The sequence below is a fragment of the Podarcis tiliguerta genome (genome assembly GCF_965153285.1).
Source record: "Podarcis tiliguerta genome assembly, chromosome: 3".
NCBI lineage: Eukaryota > Metazoa > Chordata > Lepidosauria > Squamata > Lacertidae > Podarcis > Podarcis tiliguerta.
Window position 1 is genome coordinate 46,592,947 of NC_139536.1, and position 26,441 is coordinate 46,619,387.

Sequence of the window (26,441 nt, forward strand, 5' to 3'; positions counted from 1 at the left end):
GCTGAACTGACATGGTGGTCTGGTGGAGAATGCCTTAAGTTGAGGATGTTTTCTCACAATGAGACTTCAGTCAGTTTTTGTATTTCCCATGTCTATAACTTAAATCTAAAGTTTACATTTTATACACACACACTCTCAGTGGCTTATTTCCACAGTCCTGTATTTGAAGCCTCTGAATGCACAAATACCACAAAACATTATTTATTTGTTTAACAATATTTAAATACTGCTTGATTACAGTAAAACTTCCAAGTGGTTTACAAGTAAACTGGTCCCAGGCCACTAAGGGCTTTGTACACCAATAGTAACACCTCGAACATGGCCTGGTAACAAATCAACAATCAGTGCAGTTCTCAGGTGTTATATGCTGACAGAGTTTTGTACTCTGTCATAGAAACCATCATAAGTGCTAACTCCCTGTGGCACCCACAAAATTCCCAGTGAAGGAGCCAGGCACCCACAAATTTTGGTGCCATGACCATGCACACTGCACGGCACCCACAGCCCCAGGCACAACGGTCACAGGGCCAAGCTGGCGTTCCTCGCAACCATGCGACAGCATTCTGTACAAATTGCAGCTTCGGGATCAAGCAGAAAGGAAGCCTTGGGCAGAGAGCATTGCTATAATGATCCAGCAATGAATTCCCAATACCTGAACTGCTGTGGTCAAGCTCAACTGTGTGAAACTTCAGATTCCTGGTCTTTAATGAATTTTGTGGCACCACATCTGAGCTTCAGTTTTGTTACCATGGTCTACAAAATGTGCGTAATGGTGGCCTACCCCAGAGGTTGGAAGTGAAGGCAGGTGCTGGAGAAAACAAGGAATCTTGATGTGCTATGGATCATGTAAGTACGGTAATAATGGGAAGTAAAACCACTACCACCAACAACAGCAACCCTCTGGATCTTCCATTGTGGGCATGTATACCAAGATCACAGTCATAAACACCGTCCATACTGTCACTAGTTTTGGGGCAGGGAACTTAAACTGGATGGGGGCCATTGACCACAATCCATACTGAATCTGGCATCCTTAAGCTAACTGAAATTAATTGCCTGAGGCACACCTGTGTTGGATTATGGCTTTTAAAATTAGTATTACAAAAATTAAGGAGTGAGATAAAGACTGTTGTTTCCAACTTTACACAATGACTGATGCTTGTTTCCCATTTCCTCAAAATCCCGCCTTTGCAAAGCTGCCTGCCAAACTTGTGTACACTGTGCCTTTCTCCACACATGTGTAAGCACTTTTAAGCCATGGCCCCATTAGGAAAAGTGAAGTTTGTTGTGGTGAAACTGTTGCCTTTAAAATCACTTTGTTCTCCTAACCACAGGAGCACCGAGACGTCTTTGCCACATTGGCCCGGACAAGCTTGATTTATAACAATTTAATTGGTTCACTCAACACATGTGGGCTCTACATGGGTCACACAGGTTTATGAGAGTGCACTGGTGGTTTATAGGCACCTTGTGCTAAACCAGGACTGGTACATGAATTCTATGAGCTAAATAATGCCTTGTTTCCTACCTAATGACATCTGTTTGTTATTTCTAAGCCGTGTCCCAGCTTCTTTTGATTATTCCGAAATGGCTTCCTCCCTTCCTCCCCAAGCCTTTCATGGTGCTGCCATTTATTAGTATGGTTCACCCCACCCCTCAGGAACATTTTAATGCTTTTTACATTGATCTTTTTTAGCCAGCTTGCCCTTTGAGATTTATAATACACCAACAAGAATGCCACCTATTCAGAACACAAAAAGGGGGTGCATAAAGAACTACACTCAGCACTGTGACTGAAAGAGTAAAGTTTTACTTGAAGGCCTCCCTAGCACGGTGACTCAAGAAAGCTGCCATTTTGCTCAGAAGAGTGAGATAATACAGAACTGGCCTCACAGGACAAGTCAGCATGTAAATTTACACACATTTTTCATCATTACTAGGGTGGGGAATCTATGACCATCTAGATGTTGTTGGACTCCAGCTCCCATCAACCCCAGCCAGCATGGCCAATAATCAGGGATGATGGGAGTTGTAGTCTGACAACATCTGAAGGACCACAGGTCCCCTACCCCTACTCTGCCGACAGGAATATTATTCCTGCGCAGAACACTCTTTGGCAAAACCTTTCAGATGCTTTTGGGTAGTTTTTCCTATCCATTTGGTTTTCTTTTGGATCCATTTTGTGATGGTTCCACCACCGTAGCCTTATTTCCATAGAATTCTGTGCCATAAAGGATTTTAGAAGAATTCAAGGACTTAACTAGGACCATGTTCCTCCATCACAGCCTTTTATCAGAATGCTCACAGGCCATTAGTAATGGATGTCGATGGATTTCAAATTTTCTGACTTGTCTGATTCTTAGGACCATTGATGATTCCTTCACATCACTGCTGAGAAAATAAAAAGGACAGCACCCTGATTCACAGTGAACAACTGAAGGGAAAAGACCTCCACACAGCCATCAACCAGGGGCTATTCCAGACAACCTGTTTATTGAACATTTATCCTGAATTGTTTGCAGAGAGATTAAGGTTTAATGATTATTCATTTGGATTTGTTTACGGGGACATTAGCTGATGTTGTGTCAAAGCAAGTATTATCCCAGTGGGTGATACTTACATTTTGGCTCCTTTCTTCAATCTAGCTCTTGTCCATCTCACTTCTTTCCTCTCTCTTCTTCCTTATTTTGCAATACTTATATCTTCTTATCGGGTCTCCCTAGAGCCTCTGCCTGTCCTTTCTCTCCTCTCTCTCTCATCTTCTCAATGCCTGCCTTCACATGGATGGAATTCAATGTTGCACTATGAGAAGCAAGCATTTCAGTTGGCTGGGTGAAACAATCCCTCTTCTCCTCCCTCTGCATGCTGAGAAGGGCATTTCCCTTGGAATACACTTCCAACAGAAAAGGCTGTTGGAAAAGGTCAGTTTTAGTCTACTACTCCCATCAGCCCTAGCAAGCATGGCTGTTTAAGTCCAAAACATCTGAAGAGCACCAGGGTGGTGAAAGCTGGACTGGAGGTTCAGTAGAAGATCTTGTTGAAGTCAGAGTAGCAATATCATAGCTAAAAAACTTATGACTAACACCCTTATTTGGAAATTAAACCAACGTCCAGACTTTAACATTCAAAAACTTTACTTGCAGAGACTTATATTTATAGTAGAATCAAAACATAGTATTTACAATCATATGCTTCTCCAAGCATGGGCTTATAGTTTCTCCTTCTAACTTCCAAACAATTGTATTTTCCTCTCCAGAGCTCAGCATTTTCAGCCTTCTGTGCCTCAGTTAGGCCATGCCTTGCAGCTCCTATGAGAAATTTCCACTTTTACCTTCTCCTGCAGCTTTGGCCTCCTTCATTCAAGCAGAGAAGTAGCACTCCAACATTCTATTCAACTTAGCAGTGTTCACAGTGGATTCTAAAACAAACTCATTTTGCTTCAAATAAAATGGAGTCTCTCCTTCACTAGATACCGCCTTTGTGACCAAGGTTAGCTAATCACATTACAGTGGTATCTCGGTTTACGAACTTAATCCGTTCCAGAAGTCCGTTCTTAAACCAAAAATTTTCTGAAATCCTAACCCTAATGAGGCCTCCCACCGCTGGTGCCCTTCCACCGTTCGGCTTCCATTCTTAGACCAAGGTAAAGTTCACAAACCAGGACACTACTTCCGGTTTTGCAGAGTTGGTAAACCAAATAGTTTGTAAACAGGGCTGTTCGTAAACTGAGGTACCACTGTAGAACTACTAGAGAACTCTCTAGAATTCAGACACCAGCCAATCATATTTAAGCACATAGAAATGCATACAAGCATTAATGGTGAAATATGAATGAACTTGGCTATAACCATCAGAATGTTACAGAGGTGGAATTAGGAGAGCACAACCAGTTGGGTCACACTGGGTGCTGAACCTCTGGGGTGCCACAGGGGATGCAACAACTATAGATTTATAGTATAATTTAGGATGGAGTATGAAAAGCAGGGGCAATTTTGGCACCACACAGGCAGCGGCGGAGCTTCATGCTCCGACACCGGGGGTCGGAGAGCAGGTGGGGAGGGGCTAGCACGCCTCCTGCAGGGGTGTGGCGTGCATCCAGGGGGCATGGTGTGCTGCCCACAGGGGCGTGGTGCATGTCCTGAAGGCGTGGCACGCCGCCTGCGGGGGCATGGCGCCCAGCGTGGGCACCCCACCGGGATTGCGCTGCTGGGGCGGTGCACTCCTCCTGCACTCCTCTTCCTCTGCCAGTGCACACAGGGTGCTGCTGAAATTTGAGACCCAAGATCCGCCACTGAATGTTGCCAACTATATCTTGTACTAACTGAAACTTCAAGGTAGTCTTAAGATTATATGGAGTTAAATGACATATATCAGTAAAACAGTCGATGCTTCCAGCCTGATAACTGGTATCTGCACTGGTGTGCCGCCACCAATAGTAGCTATGATCAGAGTGTGTACATGGTGCTGTGGTCTAAACCACTGAGCCTCTTGGGCTTGCTGATCAGAAGGTCAGTGGTTCAAATCCCCAACGGGTGAGCTCCCGTTGCTCTGTTCCAGCTCCTGCCAACCTAGCAGTTTGAAAGCACGCCAGTGCAAGTAGATAAATAGGTACCGCTGTGGTGGAAAGGTAAATGGCGTTTCTGTGCGCTCTGGTTTCTGTCACGGTGTTCCGTTGCGCCAGAAGTGGTTTAGGCATGCTGGCCCCATGACCCAGAAAGCTGTCTGTGGACAATGCCGGCTACCTCGGCCTGAAAGCAAGATGAGCATCACAACCCCATAGTCGCCTTTGACTGAACTCAACCATCCTTTACCTATATGAGCAAATAATACCAGTAGTACTCAAGGTCACTAGTATTACATGGGGCTTAGAGAAAAATAGCCGTTAACAACAAATACCCTCAGTTTCCTCTTGTTAAAGAAACACGTGTAAGGGAACACCTAACAGATTGAATCTGAAAACCATGGATTGTATCAATTTCTAGGAAGGCTGGATCTGACTCCAAAGATAGTGTGACCACCCTCCTCATACCCACACTGGGCAACTCCAACCTCCTTACAGCCTTGCAGCAAAAAAGAAGAAGAAGGGGGGAGGAAAGGGAAAATAAAAAGGTCGCAGCTCATTGATTTTTGCAAACCAGCTCCTGTCATCTTCTCTGTAAGAAACACCATTGAAAGCTCCCAGCTATGCAGTCAGTTCCAAGTGTAGTTTTAAGTGGCATATGCAAGTTCCCAGGCAGGAGCTTAATCTAGGGCTTTCTAGCCTGGAGGCAAATACAATGCCCACTGAGCTACAGTAGGCACCAAAAAGCAATTTGAATTTTACATGCTGTCTCACAAGCTGGCCCCACATGGGGCTTCTTGTGTAGTGGCAGGCAACTCGCTGAGAGGTAGCCATCAAATTAACATATGATCCAAGGATTCAAATTTGACCCTTTCCATGAAACATTTAAGTTGTGCATGCCACATGCTTAATATTATTGATCTCTCAGAGCATCTTTTTTCCCCGAGCAAATCTTTCTTACTTAGCAATTACACACAACAACACCTTGTTTACTAAAGGCAATTAAAATATATATATATATTATCCAAGAGTATAAAAAAAGAATAAAAGTGAGAAAAGATGGTGACTATTATTATTCAAAGGTTGAAAAGGCTACCAAAAAAGAGGAAAGATTACAAAGAGAAAATTCTAATATGACTTGATTACTCAGTATGGTCATTATGCTCAACAGGCATGGAGTACAAGAATGATCACTATATTCAAGAATTCATTACTTTCACAGATGACCAGACTAACATGATTGCTCCTACTTCAATATTATCCCGCATTTATCATATGAATTATACAACTCAAAAGGACATGAAATCTATGTCGATCCCAACAATACGATTTTTGAAAATTGCAATAGTGATGCACAGCCTTGACAGTGTATAGAATGCCTGCATCCTATCAGTGGTGAGACTATGGTGCTCCAAGCTTCTCTCCCTTGACAAATGTTCTGTTTTGTTTCATTCTACCCCAGATCTTTCTGCTCAAAATGACTTTCAACTCAGGAGCGTGACTAACTGTGAAATCATCATAGACTGCAAAATCCTCCAAAGACTTGGTGATAAGATGCAAGCAAACTCTCTCGCACAAAGCCGTAAAATCCATCAGCTCATAGGATTCAGCCAAAATAAATCAATTAAACCTGTGCTATTGTCTAACAGATAGATGTGTCTTATGTAAATGCCAGATGCCTCACTAGAAGGCAGTAAATCTTGATAATGGAGTTAGCCTGATTCATCAGGTCCATTGAACTCGGCACAGCATTTGAGCATTCCCACAACTTTTAACCCCATATTTTGTTCCAAACACAGAGGCTGTGCACACATTACTGGCTTAAGACACAGCTAGGCTGTTGTTTTTCCAAATTTGGATCAAAGCTGGTATTTCAAAAGAAACAATAGGATACCAAAGATATATGGATTGTGGCTAAACTGTGTGTACATTGCTTCCCAAAACAGCACACAAGGTGCAGAGTAAACAGCAGCATGGGCACAGCAAGAAAATCATCTCCACATATAATAATAATAATAATAATAATAATAATAATAATAATAATAATAATTTTATTTATATCCTGCCCATGTGGCTGGGTTTCCTCAGCTGCTCTGAGCGACTTCCAACAAATTATTCCCATGTTGTTCTTTGCAGTAGTAAACCGGAAGAGTAAACTGGAAGAATTGGTCTTTTGTGTGACAATCCTTCAGGTTGAATGATTTATCCAGGTCTACCAGTGGAACTAGCAGGGAAGACTGTTGTGAATGGCGTAGTCTCCATATGCTTTTGACTGTCGTGTGTACAGAATCGGTGTGTCAGGCACTCAGATTCCTCTCAAACGCAGAATTATAACCATATGAAAATCTTCTTATACTGAATCAGGAAAGGCTCAAAAGAGGCAAGGCCACAAAGTGCAAGTATTGTTTGGCAACTAATTCCCAATATATTTGAGTTTCCTGAATTAATACTGTTCTTCACTGTGCAGCGCAAAACTGAAAGATTGTTACAGGTTTCCTGTTCGATTTCTGTGAATATAGCCACCATTGTGGGTTACCCTGAGGCAACACCTGGCCAGAGTCTTGAACTTGACAAAGGAGCATTAATAGGGGACAATGCCATGAGACAAATCATGTCAGATTATTACCAAGGAAGCAGTAACTGCACCTCATCAATCTTGCCTTTTCCCATTATTTGCATGTCAGCCCTTCTGACCATCATAACCTTTCCTTTTTCCTTTTTGCTCATATGAAGTTAGCAGGTCTTTGGTCCATCTAGATTAAAGGTGCTTAATCTGTGGCCCACACTGGCTGTGGCCGATGGGAATTATAGTTCAACAACATATGGAGGGCACCTGGTGGGCTTCCTCTGAACTAAATTGTGGCTGCCTCATAATAGGTACTTCTACCTCCAGGCTGACTCGATTGCAACAGAAGTTCCAGACTGGTGCTTGGTAATATCCATTAAAGAGAGAGTTAAAAGGATGTCTTAAATTCACTTTCATGTTATTTTTGTCCTACATGTGCCCAGCGCCCTGGGGGGAAAGGGTCAGCAGCTCAGAATCCGAATCGTGGTGTGTAACCCATTAGCCCAGTGGCTCACATTATGTCTGTTTAAATGACTTAATAATCTGATTGCCATGCTCCTTGTTATTTTTTTTCTTCAAGCAGGAATACAAATTAATTCCCCCTAAGGAGATCAAAACCAGGAAACATTTAAATGAGACTTCCTGCTCAGTGTGAAATACAAATCCTTTTCATCCGTGGCAAAGTGAGCGAGCCAGACAATGGTGCATTGAAACAGCTTATGCAGTAAAGTTGTATTTGATCAAAGCTGATTTTCAGTTTTAATTAAGATAACAAGGTACCTGGATTAAGGCAACCAGCATCCCACTGACAAACTGCTTAAAGAAACACCAAAATTCTCCATTAATTGAACGCGCAGAGACCATATGTCAATATTGCTACTAGGCTGGGAAGCCAGCAGCTGAAGCTAATAAATGTTCTCTTCCTCTGCAATGATTGGGGCATCATAAAAATAACCACCAGTGGTACATCAGCTGTGATATTCCTTCTTTTGAAGTCTGTCCACTGCCAGGTGCTTGGCAATTGCAAACCACATTAAGTCTGCGTACACCAAGAGCCCAGCAGAGCTGCCCAGTCATACTGAGAGACAGGGCCTTCCAAAGACATAAAAAGTGGCAGGTGCTAAGCCTGGAGTTCAGCATGAAACTGACGGATGTCCCATGGAAACATCTCTAAGGGACTTGGAGTCTAGAAAGTACACTGTATCTTGATGCCCCAAGTGGCAGGAGTATGTCATCCAAGAAGTGTTCTGCAGACTACATGGAATAAAGTGCCAGCTGAGATGGCAGAAACATAGAATTGTAGAGTTGGAAGGGACCCTGAGGCTCAATTAGTCCAGCCCCCTGCAATGCAGGAAAGAATATGCAGCTGTCCCATATGGGGACTGAACCTGCAGCCTTGGCGTTCACGCTCTATCCAACTGAGCTATCATGTGCTTAAATTTGGACTGTAAACAAGGTGGAGACATATTTCTGGATATTTTCCTATCCAAAAGCTCCCTGCATGTAGTAAGCTAGCACCTAATTCAGGCATGGCCAAAGTTGGCCCTCTGCTTTGGGACTACAACTCCCATCATCCCTAGCTAACAGGACCAGTGGTCAGGGATGATGGGAATTGTAGTCTCAAAACAGCTGGAGGGCCACGTTTGGCCATGCCGGAGTTAATTGAATAGTCTATACCTGGGATCTCCAAAGCATGTAATTGAATAATCTATACCTGAGGTCTTCTCCTCTTTGTGGATTTCCCAAAAGCATCTGGGAAGTTACCATGGGAAACAGAATAACCATGTGTCCAATCAAACAGGACTCTTGTGTCTGTATGGCCCTAGTCCACAACGTGGACACAGATTTGGGAAATGGTGGTTCATGCTCCATATCTGCCATAGGTATTGTGTGAACTTAGGCAAGTCAGTTACTACCAGACTTGGCTCCTAAAAGACACAAGAGTGTAAGGAGAAGTGCAACTAAGGGTGCGTTCACATTGCTGCCTTAGAGCGCACTGAAGTTGCTCCCCTCATCCCGTATGTTTCACAGCTCCCTCCCATCTAGCTGTTCACACCAGCACCACTTTACTAGTATCAGATTCATTTCTGTTTCTTCACACTGGGAGCATTGACAGGGTGAGGATGTGCAAAGTTTTCATACTATGGCAACTAGAGATGAATTAGCTTAAGGACTCCAAGTGGTATGAAGCTGCTTTGAGAAACAATAGAGTCGGGATGCACATGCATTTTGGACGATGCCAAGAACGCCGATTAGAAACCCAGCACTGGAAACACAGTGAGTGCACAGTAAACAGGGGTGTGAACATAGCCTGAGATTGGAAATATGTATGCTGGTGATGAACTGAAACAAAACAATATTTGTTCTACATGTACATTGAACGTTCCTCTGTGGGTTTAGCTTGAACATATTTCAAAAAAGCAATGTAAGCATTTCTATTTCTATTTTATGTTTTAATAACATTTTCATGTATCCTGAGCTATGGGATAAGGACAGGGTCAAAAGAAAGCAAAATGCTGAATAGCCTGATAAAGCACTGGCTGGTTGGAGAATGATCAACATGGGGAGTTCAGCTCAATGACCTGCCGATCTTTTTCAGACTTATGAACCTAATGTTGGTGACATCCAGGCTGAGCAAGCTACACCCAGGTTTTGCTTTGAATCTCTGGCCTGGAGGTTTGCGGTCTCTCTTATCGGCCTTTTCTATTTTCCTAGGCATACAGCACCAAATCATTGTGCTCTTTATTGTGGTAGAAAATGTATGGCTAAATGAGAAATAAATTTTAAGAGAACCAACAGCAACCAGGAAAGGGGGAAGAAAAGAACATAATGAAAAGAAAGAGAGCATTTTTGTGACTGGGGAATAATGTGGTCTGCATGTTTGCGTGCAGATTTTGTGCCGTGACCAGTAAAAGCTGGAATAAATAAGGCAGTGATCAATAGAGACTCCAGTGTAATGTTACTCATTACCATTCTGGGAGCAAAAAGGCCAGAGATGATATCAAACATCAGCCCCCTGTTCCCCTAGAGAAAGCCTACTGATAGGCCAGAAGATGCCAACTGTGAGTCATTCATCGCTGGCTTCAGGTTTCACAACAAAATGATTTTGTGTTTGCAAAAGATCGGCCTGGTTGCAAACAGAGCTCTCTTTCAGCACTGGGATTCTTGGAACGTGCATCGTATATTAGCCTTGAGATGCCATACACCAACACCAGAGATTAGCAAGCATAGGAGGGGGCTCTCCATTACACACATTAATATGCTGTTCAACTTGTATAACAAGAGTTAACAGGAAGATATTTGCTGTAGAGCAATTCTGTAAATTCAAGCATAAAACAATACTGAGAGACTACCCCACTCTCCAAAATCCAGACAGGTATATTTCTCTGCTAAATCAGTCATTTCCCACAAGGGCCACCAAGCTAGAAGGTGAGGCCTGACTTTTTGGTCAGCATGCAGGTAGCACCTGACAGTTCTGGCAGGCTAAGGGGCAGTGTAATAGAGTCTCACAGAGTTGGAAGGAAACGTGGAGGCCATATAGTCCAACCCACTTCTGAATGCAGGATACAACTACAACATCCCTTACAGATGGCCAATCAGCCTCAACTTATAGACCTCTAGCAAAGGAGAGAACCTGTCATCTTCCAAGGCAGTCTGTTCAGCTGTGGAATGGCTCCTATTGTTAGCATGTTTTCTGTTTGGATTTTGATGAATGAGGACCACAGCTTATTTGGCTAGGGTGTGAAGGTCAACAGAAACAGACTACAGTTGTCAAACCAACTTCCACCATGGCTGAGGGTTCACATGAGGAATCGGGCAGCTGAAGCTTGACCCAGAAAAAGCTTCAGCTGCTTCATTGCTTCTTGTTGTTCTGTTAAAGGAATCGCTTGCAGCAGGTGCACTACTGCCACTGCTTACCCTCTCCCGCAAGGTCTCACAGAAGACAAATCCTGTTCTACACAAGCAGAATGAGATGATAACAGCCTGTAGTGGATGTACCGCTTCAGATGGCAGGTGAACAGGGCTATTTGGAATCCTCCTTTATAGCCTGGATAGCTCAGTTGGATAGCTCCTTTATAGCCTGGATAGCTCAGTTGGTTAGACCATGGTGCTGATAACGCCAAGGTTGCAGGTTCGATCCCTGTATGGACCAGCTGCATATTCCTGCATTGCAGGGGGTTGGACTAGATGATCCTCAGGGTCCCTTCCAACTCTACAGTTCTATGATTCTATGATTCTATAAACAAAGAGATAAACAATCCTTTCTGAAATTAGAAGCAGAGATGAAAGTTTATAGCACAGTCCTTTTCTTACTGTGCTAGTTTCCCACATGCCGATAGGTTTTGCTTGGTTTTAGCATAAAGGTAAAGGTAAAGGGACCCCTGACCATTAGGTCCAGTCGTGAGCGACACTGGGGTTGCGGCGCTCATCTCGCTTTATTGGCTGAGGGAGCCGGTGTTCAGCTTCCGGGTCATGTGGCCAGCATGACTAAGCCACTTCTGGCGAACCACAGCAGCATAGGGAAGCATTAAAAATGAGATACTCCTACCTGCAGTCTGAAGTGGTACAATTCATTCTACCACCTCTGGATTCCCTTCATTACCAACTCATTCTACTCCATGTGGAGATCAGCCCAGGGTGGGAGTTAATAGCTACTGGCTAGAGTAGCAGCTGGAGAAAGGGATAGAATTACTCTCTGCTTCCCGGTTTTTTTTTCTGGGGATTTTCTAATTTTTTAAATATTGAAATTTGGATTAGGGTTAGAACCGGAGATGCTTCCAGATGGGTGCCATTTTGCTATCTTATAATACGCACCAAATCCCGGGGTTTTGTTTTTTAAATAAATAAATTTTGTGCTTCGGAAAGTGATGGCGAAATGCACTGAAAATTGTGGGATGAATGAATGGAAAGATGTATGAACACCCCACAAGCAAATCAGAATGAATATTCGGTAAAGGCTAGGCATAGTCCAACCTCCAAGGGAGCTTTGTGCAGGTGAATTGGGTTGAATGCTCAGGAGGTCATCTGCAGAGGCCCCTAAACTAGAGTGAAACCCCACTTAATAGCCTCAGAAGAACAAATTAGTCTAGCTAGCTCCCAACCATAGAAAAGTCAGAATTTGAAAGCCAGAGCAAAAGCACCCCCAAATTTGGAGAGGAAATTTCTATACCCTTGTGGAATTTGAATGAGTAGCTTAGAACAGAGAATCACAAAGGGAAATATAGGAAGGTGACACATAAAATGCAGCCTAATAAATACCCATTTGTCTGTTTGCCTGGAAGCTAGAGATAATTGTGAACTAAATGCCTGTTCTAGCATAGAGTGTGAATGATCAAAATGCTCTTCATATCATGGGAAGTAAATAAGCTTCTAATTTGACATTTCATTTGCAGGCCCAAGTGCATTATTTGTATGATTTTTTAAAAAAATGCATTCCCCACCATCTGAAATTATTGGTTCATTTGCCTGACAGAATAAGGAAGCGTAAAAGGAAAGGAAATTATATTACGTTCATCTGCTCTAAACAAAACTCAGTTTGCATCAGCCAGGATGAAAGGTTTTAATGCAAAACTCTCCCCATATTATTTGTGTTTATTTATTTATTTCATTTATACCTTGCCTTTTCTCCAAGTACATGGTTCTCCTCATGTCCATTTTAACTTTGCAACAACCCTGTGAGGTGTATTTAGGAGGGGAGAGGGGACAAACGGAATGTTCCACGCTATTTTCTACACGAATGTGTTTTCTACCTAGGAAACATGAAACAGCCCTTGTTTAGTGTGCTGTGTTAAAAGCAAATATCCTTTTTTACCAATGCAAATAGCACATTCCCATCATGAGCTCTGCTTTGTAGGATTTGGGCGTAAGTAGTTACAGCTCAGTGGAACAGAGCATGCTAGAAGGAAATAAAACAGCTGACGCCGAAATTGTCACACAGAAGCATAGAATCATTCTTCAAAGGATACTGTGAACATAGGAAAAAGAAAATTTATGGTAAACCGAACTGCAAATTATGCCAAAGGGTTTATTGTAATGAAGAGTTGTTGATGTTCCTTAAGTGGCTAGAATGAATGCCTGTGTTGTCTTCCAAACAGATCATGACTGTATCACAAGCCACAGCTGAAGTTCAGGCTTCTAGGTTCTTCTAGTCCAGGCTTCCTCAAACTTGGCCCTTCAGATGTTTTGAGACTACAATTCCCATCATCCCTGACCACTGCTCCTGCTAGCTAGGGAGTTGTAGGCCAAAAACATCTGGAGGGCCAAGTTTGAGGAAGCCTGTTCTAGTCAATTAATGCTGTTTCTAGTCCTGTTCAGCTGAGGAGATTTTTTTTAAAGAAATAACTAGGCTATACAGTGGTACCTCAGGTTACATACGCTTCAGGTTACAGACTCCGCTAACCCAGAAATAGTACCTCGGGTTAAGAACTTTACCTCAGGATGAGAACAGAAATCGTGCTCCGGCGGCACGGCAGTAGCAGGAGGCCCCATTAGCTAAAGTGGTGCTTCAGGTTAAGAACAGTTTCAGCTTAAGAACAGACCTCCAGAACGAATTAAGTTCTTAACCTGAGGTACCACTGTATAAGAATTTACTTCCAAATTCTGTAATATTTATTACATTCACATTCCCTCCAGTTTTATCCTTACATCCCACCTTTCTTTCCCTCTCTCCATTTTATCCTCACAAGAACCCTGTGAAGTAGGTAGGCTGAGAGATAGACCAGCCTAGGGTCTTCCCAGTGAGCATCATGGCTTGGTGAAGATTTGAACCTGAACCTCCCCAGTCCCTCTCTAACCTCTACACCATCCTGGCTAGCATCAGAGTGTTATGACAAACACACAGCTTTCCCTCTTGACCCATTTTGCTCCTCTTTCCTATGCAAACTCCTCCAGCTGCTGCCAACTTTTGGTCCCCTGCTCACATCAGCGCGCTACCTTGTGAATACAACACCACACTGCACCTTGCTGTCTTGAGGTATGAAATAATATTTATTTAAGCTGCACATACTGATAGCCAGCTCTAGCACTCTCCTCTGCTTATGTGCAACTGAGCTGGTCTGAAGCCATTTCATCTCTGGCAGAAGCAGAAGTCTTCCTGTAAATTGCAACATGATTACCGACATTTCTTCCAATGCAAACAGCCATTGTCAACTTGTATGGCAGAAAGAGGAACAACATCTTTATTATGGGGTGCAGTTGGGGAGGCATCAGTTTGCAGCTGCCAAGCACATGAAGGTGAGTGTTCTCTCTGTACAATGTGCATGGCTAATAGAAATCAACAGGTGTTAGACATGTGCTTATTCAGGTGGGGCACGGGTGGTGCTGTGGTCTAAACCACTGAGCCTCTTGAGCTTGCCGATCAGAAGGTCGGCGGTTCGAATCCCCGCGACTGAGTGAGCTCCCGTTGCTCTGTCCCAGCTCCTGCCAACCTAGCAGTTCAAAAGCATACCAGTGCAAGAGATAAATAGGTACCGCTGCGGCGGGAAGGTAAATGGCGTTTCTGTGTGCTCTGGCTTCCGTCACGGTGTTCTGTTGAGCCAGAAGCGGTTCAGTCATGCTGGCCACATGACCTGGAAAGCTGTCTGTGGACAAATACCAGCTCCCTCGGCCTGAAGCAAGATGAGCGCCGCACCCCATAGTCGCCTTTGACTGGACTCAACCATCAAGGGGTCCTTTACCTTTTACCTTTACCTTATTCAGGTATATACTTCTGTGTAATTTATTTATTTAGTTCCCTCTTTTTCTCCAAACAATTCAAGGTAGTTGTACACACTCCCCCCCCTCCTTTTTTTCCTTGCAACAACTCTGTGAGGTAGGTTAGTGAGGCAGTGACTATGATCACCCAGTGAGCTTCATGGCTGAGTGGGGATTAGAACCCTAGTCCAGCACTCGTAACCACTGCACCACATTGATTCTCTATTACTGAAGCCACATATACAGTACAATGCAATGCAATGCAACTAAAATAATTAATATTAATTATATTACTAAAATCACTTGAGCCACTTCCTAAAATGACCCACAACCATTTTAAAAGGATGCGTCTCCTCCTAATAGAAGTCTATCCAGATCATCTAACAAAGATACATATTTAGGAATAAAATCCTGTTCCACAGGCCTGTTCCAAGCCACCTCTGTGATGCTTTTATCTCCTCTGATAATATAACTGTCGGGGCAACTGTAAAAACATAAAATAAAATCTGAATTTAAAAATAATAGCATACTACTACCTGACCTAGTAACATTAGCTATAGAATTAAGAATCAATTCATCTGCACTTCCAGAAATGTCCTATATTACATCACTTGCCAGCAATGTCTTCATTTCAGCATCACTGTCACTAAGTCAAAGATGCTTTGCCCATCATATTTTTCTTCCACAGAACCATGTGTGTGAAGATGCAAGATGCAATGGGGCTGTTCTTTTTTGGCCATGAGTACACTGACTGGGAAGTCACGCAGGAATCTCTGCATAGGAAATTGTTACAACTCTTTGATAACAGATGTGAAGTGCATTATAGACCCTTTTAAATAAAAACAACAGATAGAAACTGAGCTTTCTGCAGTCACAATATAGGAAGCTACCATATGAAATCAAGGTAGAAGCTGTATTTCTGAGCAACCTTTCTTCCCTGAAAAATAGGTACGTGTGTTACCCTACCGAAATGACTTTGGGTTGCAGTGAAAATTAGAGGTCTAAATTACTTAGAAGCCACCTGGGCATTAAGCAGTGGATTCCAGGTCCCACCTTGTCCTTATTGCTTAGAGTCATTTGAGAAAGCTGCAGCCAACATGGCACCCATTGGTCCTCCCTAATGCCCATAAACAGAATATACCTCTTAAGGCCTTATTCATGGATAGCTCAGTTGGTTAGAGCGTGGTGCTCTTAATGCCAAGGTTGCAGGCTCGATCCCCATATGGTGCAGCTGCATATTCCTGCATTGCAGTGGGTTGGACTAGATGATCCTCAAGATCCCTTCCAGCTTAAGAATTCTATGATTCTATGTTATAAAAATGCATCAAAATTGCACATAGCTTCTAAATGTCAAGGTAAATCTGAATTTTTTATTTGATTTGATTTTTTAAAAAACCAATCACAACATTTAATACACTCTTTTGACAGAGGTGAAAGATGTGCTCCTTATTTGACAGCTTGTTGTTGTTAATTTATTATTTATACCCCGCCCATCTGTCTGAGTTTCCCCAGGTTATGCTGTTGAAGTTGGGAGCCTCGTCTAGTTATTGTCTCCAAACTGAGTTATATGCCACACATTTACATAACTGTCCCTCCACAACCCCCGTCCCTTTTCTCTTTAAGCTTCAGCTGTTCAGCAGCTCTGTCTCATACAAAAGGACCACCTTCCTAATCTAGTTTTATGGTCTGATGACCAGGATGGTGCTTGGTTTGCTTTCAAGGCAGGAATATGAGAAAGAAGATCCCTATTGACAATTCAGACTAATAGGATTGCTGTATGTTATTTCCCTACTAGTTTGGTTTCCCTGCCAATATCCTCATCTGAAAGTCTGGAGAAAATCCCAGTCAGAGGGATGCAGAGCTCCACAATCCTCAGCAGCTTTGCGGAAAGCCAACAGCTTGGAATACTTCTGCCCAAAGTAGATTTTGTTTAAGAAACCAAAACAAATCTATGCCACCGTACAGTGGTTTCCTAGGATCAGTTGTTCCAATTGCCTCCTGCTGTGGGTTACAAGTATGAAAGATCTTCTGGGAAAGCAGTGATCAAGGCATCTTATCCCACTGCCAGGAACAGGATTGTTCAGGAGGCCTTCTTAATCCATCAGAATCAAGATGAAGAGGTAGGGGGAGGGTTTTGAAGAGAACAGCCTTATCTTAAATTTTGAAAAGCAAGATAAGGGAGAACTTAAAATGCAACATTTTGGTCTCATTCCCCTCCTGGAGATGAGGAAAGGGATGCAAGTTGAAGTCATTTTTTCCAATTCTGATATCCCCATTGAAAATAGACATATATGCAGGTCTACTTCAGAATGAGAAACTGGATAACACTGCAAGTTTGTTTGGTTTATTTATTTATTTATTAGAAAACAGTATCAGTGCAATAATAATGTTTCAATTACACAAACAACCTCCGTCTTCCCCTGCATAGCTGGTTGCTGTTATCGCGAATTCTCCCTGCGTGTGTGTTTACAAAGGTCATCTACTCAATACTTTATAAAAAGAAACATATATTTGTGTTCACAAAACACCCAATTAGTTTGTCAAATGCCAACATTTCCTTACAGAAAATGCCGCTGTTAGAACCACCTCTTCCGCCTATTAACTGCTCTTCATCTCTCCTTTTAAAGTAAAACTGGAGGCTATCATTTGGTTTCTGCCTGTTAGCGAAGACATTTGTTACCACCTGTCTCAAGTAATTGTATGTTTTGAGTGGTTTCCTACGATAAATTACAGGCCACACAGAATTGCATGGGTAGAGTACACACTGCACACTGCACTCCTGGTTTAGGCAGCTTGTTGTGAAATGCAAACCACAGTCTACCTATATTAAGCATTCCAAATGCAGTTGGGATTGAATGCATGCGCACACTGTGTGATAATGTGCATTCAGTGCTGGATGCAAGTACCTTTTGGGGGCAAGGGGTGCACACACAACATAAACCTGACATCATCCCTGCCCCCTCTCCATAATATTCACCAGTCTTAACTGCGTTCTGCTGGAACAGTCACAATCCTTCTGTGCTGAGAATATACTTCTCCAGCACTTGCTGCACATGTGTGCACACAGAGAGTGCTTTCTCAGGTCACCTCCTATTGGAGCAGACCTACTGACATTGCAGGGCTGTGCCACACCTCCTACCATCTCTGTAGCCTGAATGTTGTTGTTTAGTCGTGTCCGACTCTTCATGACCCCTGGACCAGAGCACACCAGACACTCCTGCCTTCCACTTCCTCCCGCAGTTTGGTAAAACTCATGCTGGTAGCTTCAAGAACACTGTCCAATCATCTCGTCCTCTGTTGTCCCCTTCTCCTTGTGCCCTCCATCTTTCCCAACATCAGGGTCTTTTCCAGGGAGTCTTCTCTTCTCATGAGGTGGCCAAAGTATTGGAGCCTCAGCTTCAGGATCTGTCCTTCCAGTGAGCACTCAGGGCTGATTTCCTTCAGAATGGAGAGGTTTGATCTTCTTGCAGTCCATGGGACTCTCAAGAGTCTCCTCCAGCACCATAATTCAAAAGCATCAATTCTTCGGCGATCAGCCTTCTTGCTACCCGGCAAATTATTCTTGATCCATAGCCACGTGTTTCTTTGGTTCTCGATTATAGAGGTGCAATGGCACTTCTATAGAAACCCCCTCATGAATAACAAATATTAGATCCCTGACGTAGCCAGAATTTTTTTTTACTCTCAGTTTAAAAATATGACTGGGGGCTTCCAAGGAGACTCATATGAGCGTTGGAAGAGTGAAGGGTTTGGGCAGATTAGCCCAAGTGAAAACCTCGTCTCATTGGCGTGTCCTTTTAGGAAGGATCATTGCTTGGTAGCACAGCACCTGCTCTGCATATAAAAAGTCGCTGGTTCAATCCTCAGCATCACCAGGTAGAACTAGGGAAAACTCCTGCCTGAACATGCCTTAGCCCCATTGGTAAAAAAGGTAAAGGACAACTATATAGTTAAAGCTATGGTATAGTTAAAGCTATGGTTTTCCCAGTAGTGATGTATGGAAGTGAGAGCTGGACCATAAAGAAGGCTGATCGCCGAAGAATTGATGCTTTTGAATTACAACAACAACAAAGGACAACTGGACGGTTAAGTCCAGCCAAAGGTGACTATGGGGTGCAGATGGGTCTGCCCCACCAGCCCCAGCTAACATGGATGAGGAACATCTGAGAGGGTACACTGGCTACCTCTATAGACAATACTGAGCTATATGGACCAATGTTCTGATAGCATAAGACAGCTTCCTGTGTCCCTTTGTTGTATACACATTGAGAAGCACTGCTAAAAATGAACAATACATCTGGGCAAAGAGGTTGCTGTGCTATATGGAAAAGATTTCCTGAATTCTGTGGGTGCTCAAATTCTGCTTTGAACTTTGATTGCCCTTGTCATATCATACACAGTACGTATTTTTGCCCTTTGGCAAGGGGGAAAAAAGAAAGCTGGCTGCAGTTTGTCCACATGACCTCCTGCTACAATGAAATTCCAGCACTCAGTGTGTAGCCGTAGTCTCTTGCATTTCACTATATTGAACAGTTGTTAATTTAATCAAGCACCTGACTGTGGGACAAAGCGAAAGAAACAAACTGATGAGTTTTCACTGTGCCCTCAGTAGGAAAATAGTTGGACCACAACTGGCCATGATTTAATTTAAATCCCACTGCTGGATTCAATCAGTAAGATTACAGAGGGTGTGTAGGTGGATACAAAAAAATTCACTCTGATGTCAGTGTGAAATAATATTCCAAATGCAAGGCCATTGCTATTAAAGCCAGATTCACATTGTAGAGCTGCACAAAAAGCAGCAGCTGAAAATTGTTTTTCCTTTTCTCCCTTTCCTTTTTGGTAATAATAATTATTTGTATTAAGTACCCAGCAGTCTGCAAAAGCTACATCACTTAAAGGTCACTGGAAAGGTATTCACTGCTCACAAGAGATATCGGGTAATCTTATGGTATGTTTTGCAAAGTTTCACAAATGAACTCTACTCATCCCTTCCTGCCAATAACCAAAGAGATTATTCAAATACCATATTCTACATACGCATATACGCAAAAATGTGAATGGTATCTATAGGAGGGATAATAGCTCTTCAAAAAACTGGGCTTGCGAGCTTTAGTTGGTAAATTTAATCAATTAACATTCTACTTGAATAATTAGTGGGGGGCTATTTTAAACACTGAGGGCATATTTAAATTGGTTGGGCAAGAGAAAAGCATACTTGTTTATTTGTTTTGGTTCTTGGGTGTTACTCTAATGGGGTATGAAGAAGAAAATGAGTCTATTTGGAGCTGGCTAAAAGGCAATTAAATTCCATCAGTTTTGGACTAGACTTGGGTCACCCACTGCCAAGAAGATGCCGCTGCTCTGTAAATAACACTTCAGCATGGCCATGCAAGCAGCCATTGCCAACCCAGTCAGCAGCTGGCAGGAGTTGCAATCCAAAACATCTGAAGGGCACTAGCTTGGTGAAGGCTGTCTTAAAGGGATTGGCAAGTCTTTTCAAAGAGCATATGGAACTGCCAGTTTGAGGGCAGGCCCCGACCTCATGATGAAACAACAATAATGTGCAATGATTTTGTTCCTCTTTAAGATGGCAGTCACTAAGATCTTGTGGTTCTTGAATCCTGACAGAGACTGGAGTTGTATCCACCTACCCCTAAGGAGGCAGGTTGAAGACTCAAGAGGGTCTCTGTGAAAGCACTGGTGCTCTCATACTTGAAAACCAAGGGGCAATGTGTCTTCAAGTATAATTAATAAAGCCAGTATAGTATAATAATTATAATTAGTACCTTCCATGAAAGAACAGTCAACATTTAATGATCCCCCAAAGCTATTTAAGGTCCCTCGGTGACTATAATCAGCAATTTACACTTGCATTTGCTGTATTTATTTACTTGAGCTTAAAAAAGAAACCCAGACTAGTCCATTTTCAGATGTGCTGATAAATGTAAGTAAGGCAACCCATCAATGATAAATATTACAGTTTCATCTAGCTATTGACATAATTAACTAAACAATTCACACTCTGCTCACAAAGCAGTTAGCACTTTGTTATTTAATATTCTAATATTTATGAATGCTGGGAGGCCAAACGACCTGTTAAGTACATATTATCACTCTTAAAATACCATATTTTTTGGTCTATAAGACTCACTTTTTCCCTCCTAAAAAGTAAGGGGAAATGTGTGTGCGTCTTATGGAGCGAATGCAGGCTGCGCAGCTATCCCAGAAGCCAGAACAGCAAGAGGGATCGCTGCTTTCACTGCCCAGTGATCCCTCTTGTTGTTCTGGCTTCTGAGATTCAGAATATTTTTTTTCTAGTTTTCCCCCTCCAAAAACTACGTGCGTCTTATGGTCTGGTGCGTCTTATAGAGCGAAAAATACGGCAAGTGACTTTTAAAGGAAACAATGGAAACCAAGGTAGACACTCATGTTACGATCAAGTCTATAGCAGGCAAACCCTGGATCTTAGGAAGAACTGCAGTAGCCTGATATATTTCCAGGAAAGGAATCAATATGGTGATTGACAGCTCCTACTACGCAAACCAGTAATTTAACATTGCCAGTGCCAACATATGAGATGCCAAAACAAAGTAGGCAAATTTTCATATTAACTACAAATGCTGTCCTGATTCATCTATCGCAGCCTCTCCTTGTGCCTTTCCTGTCACAGCATCAAGGACGGCAGACCTACAGAATTTGAGGGCCAACCTACCAGTGACTTGAGAGTTTTGGGCCCAGGATAATTAAGGGAGTACCTAATCCCTTGAGTTCTCACTTGATTGCTGAGCTATTTGGGGGTCCACCTTACTGAGATGTTGTGGGTCCAATTTTGTGCAACTCCCTTCTAGCTGAGGTCAGACACACACCCTCCCTGTTGAATTTCATGTGTCTGCTGAAGACCATTTTTATTCCAGCCGCCTTTTCAATTGAATTCTGATTTTATCATTTTAATTCTTTTTAATTCTATTAATTCTATTATATTATACCGAGTCTTCACCACTGAGAAAGAACTGTAAATTAAGTAGTACATAAAATGTAAATTAAGTAGTATATAAATTGTCAAATTTAACACACACAATTATCACTGTGCCACCCTACACCTGCCTTCTCAGATGCAAGTCATCAAGTTCCAAAGGGCTTACTCCCAGGTAAGTGGGTTTAGGATTAGTCTTGGTCTCTTTTGTTCTCTGAACTATTTCATTACTTTGAATTTAATTTTATATTACATATTTCTTTCCCGTACCCACACCACATATAAATCATTCCTGACCAGCCTGAAAAACCCCTTATGGTATCCCTTCCTGTTGATAAGATGTGCTGCTAACTGCCATTCTTTCTCTCTTGGATTTTCTGCCTGGACAGTTAATCATTTCTGTCAATGGATGAAAGAAAGATGATATCTCTGTCTTCCAATATTTCACACTTCTGGGAGAGACATCTCTTCTTCAGTCTCTTAATCACAAAACTGGAATGCTGACAAGCGCCTGGCATTTGAGACTGTATTTCTGGGAACTCTTACTATGGTATTCATTAATTGATTCCTGTGATGGTGATTATGGCAATGGAAAAATAACAAACAACAGATAAGGTTATTTGCACTGGGACAGTTGTCTTGCTCTTGTTTGTTTTCCCCCTCTGTTGTCTGATTGGCTCTGATTTTGCAGTTCCTGTGCAGCTTCAGTCTTAACCCTAGAATCGCTTGGTGTAAACCTAACAGTAGGAATAGGAGAGGATTCGGGAAATATCACGCTGAGATGCAAGGCTTGCTGGATTCCTATCAAACTCCCCTCCTCTCAGGGGAAAGGTCTGCAGCTTAAGGCCAACTCCTAATTGTAACAACAGATTTGAAGTCATCCCCAATCACGTCAAGCTCTTTAGCAAAAACTAAAAGTCATTGATGGGACTGTACCATTGCACCCTTCAGCATACTGTTATTAACACATAAGACTACAATTTATATCATGTCAATGTAACATTAAGGTTAAACAACTGGCCCATAAGCATCATAAATTCACACAGGTCCTCATTTAACTTTTATTTCAGAACTCATCTAAATGTTGTTGTTTTTTCTTTCTGATTTGGCTTTCTATGTAGATTGGCCAAAGACACAATGAGAACAAATTCTCATTCACAATGAGAACAAATTTCAGAACAAATTCTGAAAAACAGCAGTTTTAACCCATTTCAGAAGAGGCAGCATATCCTATGTAGTTTAAAAAACGAGTTCATTGTTGAGTGAGGTTTCATAGCCAATAACCTTCATCATTGAATGCTTGGTATGGATTAGGAAGACAGGGATACACACACATACTAGAGTGCGAAAAGCTCAAGTTTGAAAGGTAAGACCTAAGATTTAAAAAAAGTGCAGCTCATTGAGATAGGAGGATGCGTCATATATTCCAAGCACATTGTGCACTTCCTGGTGCATTAAATGATCGCTGTGGGTTAAACCACAGAGCCTAGGACTTGCTGATCAGAAGGTTGGCGGTTCGAATCCCCACAACGGGGTGAGCTCCTGTTGCTCAGTCCCTGCTCCTGCCAACCTAGCAGTTCAAAAGCACACCAGTGCAAGTAGATAAATAGGTACCGCTCCGGCAGGAAGGTAAACGCCGTTTCCGTGTGCTGCTCTGGTTCGCCAGAAGTGGCTTAGTCATGCTGGCCGCATGACCCGGAAGCTGTATGCCGGCTCCCTCAGCCAATAAAGCGAGATGAGCACCACAACCCCAGAGTCGGCCACGACTGGACCTAATGGTCAGGGGTCCCTTTACCTTTACTTTACTAAACCATAGCTGTTAACATCACCTAGAGCAGGGTTGATTAGGCCACTGGTTCCAACTGGATGCCAACAGGCCTTCTCTGCAGTGGCTCCCCGTCTGTGGAATGCTCTCCCGAGGGAACTTCACCTGGCACCTTCATTATACACCTTTAGGTGCCAGGCAAAAACCAAAGTACCACTGTAGCATATATGTACATAACAGTATATATATACATAACAGTGTTTCCAGTATAAGATGAAATAATAATAATAATAATTTATTATTTGTACCCCACCTATCTGGCTGGGTTTCCCCAGCCACTCTGGGTGGCTTCCAACGAAGATTAAAAACACATTAAAATAACTTGTTTGGGTCACCAGGAATCCTCAAAACAAAACTTTGCTTCTCCAAAATATTTGTTGCTGCTCCTACTGAAATTGTTGAAGCAGAGGCAAAAATTGGTGGGTCAAATTCCGTGACCTGTGACACACAGCAGGTCAGGCTAGGTAATTATAAATTGTTCCTTCCGGCATTATGTCATTTGGAATCTGGAATAACTAAAAAAAGTGGGGGGGGGGCTCTCTCTCTCTCTTAATCACACTGATGTCAGCTGGTTCTCCACAAGTCCTGTTGTACAATGCTGAAAAAACAGGCATGAACTAGTTGATAATTCCGGGCTTCTTCCTCTTTCATTCAGCAAACAAAAATAAAATGGCATGTACCTACAAAAAGGTGCTTTACCTTATGGAAAATACAAAGAGCACTGCCTTAAGGAGGAGAAGCCTATTAGTACTGTAGTCTTCTATCAGTCAATTAACATGCATTTATATTATGTTCCCTGTGCACCATCTGAATGGCTATGTGTAAGCAATACATTTCAGAGTAGAATTGTTCCCCAGCTGTATAGTTACTCTGAATTTCTTTGTGCAGCAACTAAATAGCTGCTGAGTGCCATTGTGCATATTTGCATGGTATCTAGTGCAATAGAAACACTACAATTGTAAAAAGTAAAGTAAAATGAATGAAAGTATTTATTCAATTTTTTCTTTTATTCTGAAGGCTTGCCTCCTTTTGTTTATTTTTTTAAAAAAATTCCTGGAGGGAAAGACCTAAACTGTTGTCAGGCAACTTAGATATTTAATAACTGAGTAAAACAAACTGGAAGGGTATTATAAGTGAAGCCCGTATGCGGCAATGCAGAGTTATGTCATGACTTCAAAGGAATGAACAGAAATTGAATTTTGAATTACTTCTAAGCTCTTTTGCCATTTTAAGTCCAATACTGATTGCTAGATGAAGGGATTAACTGTCCCTGTTCAGATTTTTTTTTCATTTTTCATTCTTCCTCTTCCTCTGACAATATTTTACAAAACAGTACACAGAGAATTTCTTGAGGCAGATCTCAGAAAGCATTTCACCCCGTATGAACCCCCTTCAATATTTATTTATTTATTATTTAAAATTGAGAAATAGCCCACGCATATAAAATATCATGGTGGTGCACAGCAATGCATACGAATGCAATGAAACACAAAATACAATAAAAACAATAAAAATGACAAAAATAAACTATGTCTTAGCACAATGATGGGGAACCTGTGGGCTTCCAGATGTTGATGGACATTCCCGACAGACCAAGGCAGCACTGCCAGTGATCAGGGATTATATACATGTTAGTCTGTTAACATCTGGAGGGCCACAAGTTTCCTGCTCCTGCTTTGGCAGATTAACTTGTGGTGTTGATGTTGAAGAGATACTTGTTTATTTAAAGGGTGGTATAAAGATGACCTTCCTTTGAATGGTTGATTTTGTTCCTTCACTTCCTTCACTATCTCAGAAAGATGCCATTCTTGATCTAGATAAATATAAGGGTGAACAATGGTTGAACCAGTCTTCGGCTGCTACAGGTTTGACATTTCCCCTGAAGTTTATGTCATTGTTTTCACATGGAAATTTAATTTGAAAACATGGTTCCTAGAGCCATTGCTATGGAAACAACAAAAAGGCCAATCTCTGCTCTCAGTTGATAATTCCCAAAGAATTCCATATAGGCCAGAACAGCTTTGGGGGGGTGGGGTGGCGAGGAGGAGAATTTAGTTCTGCAAATTAAAATGAAAGCAATAATTTGCAATGGTTGACATATTTAGCATCAGTGCCAGATTGTAGGCAGTCATGCATGAAGGGAGCTACAATGCAAGTTTTGGCAGGGTTGAGACGAGGTGATTGGAGGAAAGGGGCACTTTCCCATCCCCAAGAAGGTCAATCAGGAGAAAAAGTCAAGGGCAGGTCAAAGTCTGAGCCAAGATTGGTCTTCAGAGAGGACTGGAGTCAGGATGCAGCCATACTTGGAGAAGGCTAGGAGGTCACAAGTATGAGACCATGCTGTCTCTTACCCAGCCCCAGGCCTGCCCAGAAGATTTTTGTGGGTTGTCCAGTGTTCTGTCCAGAAGATGGTGAGACTTGTGAGGGACACTTCTGCCCCTTGTTGGCAGCCTCAAAGTGGACAATAACCACAAGGGCATCAACATAGAAATAACAGCTGTTCAGACAGCTGATCCTATAAGTTAAGTCTTACTATAAGTTCTTACAGTTTGATGATGATAGGAGTTTGAAAAGCAGAATTTATTAATGTTTTAAAGGTGGAAGCCATGTAAAAACTCCATAAAAGAAAATATAGGGTTGTATCCAAGCAACAGTGTAAGGATTTCTGCTTCTGTGACAGAATGTCCCTCTTTTCTGTCCTTGTTGTTTTTGTTTAGTCATTTTGTCGTGTCCGACTCTTCGTGACCCCATGGACCAGAGCACGACAGGCACTCCTGTCTTCCACTTCCTCCTGCAGTTTAGTCAAACTCATGCTGGTAGC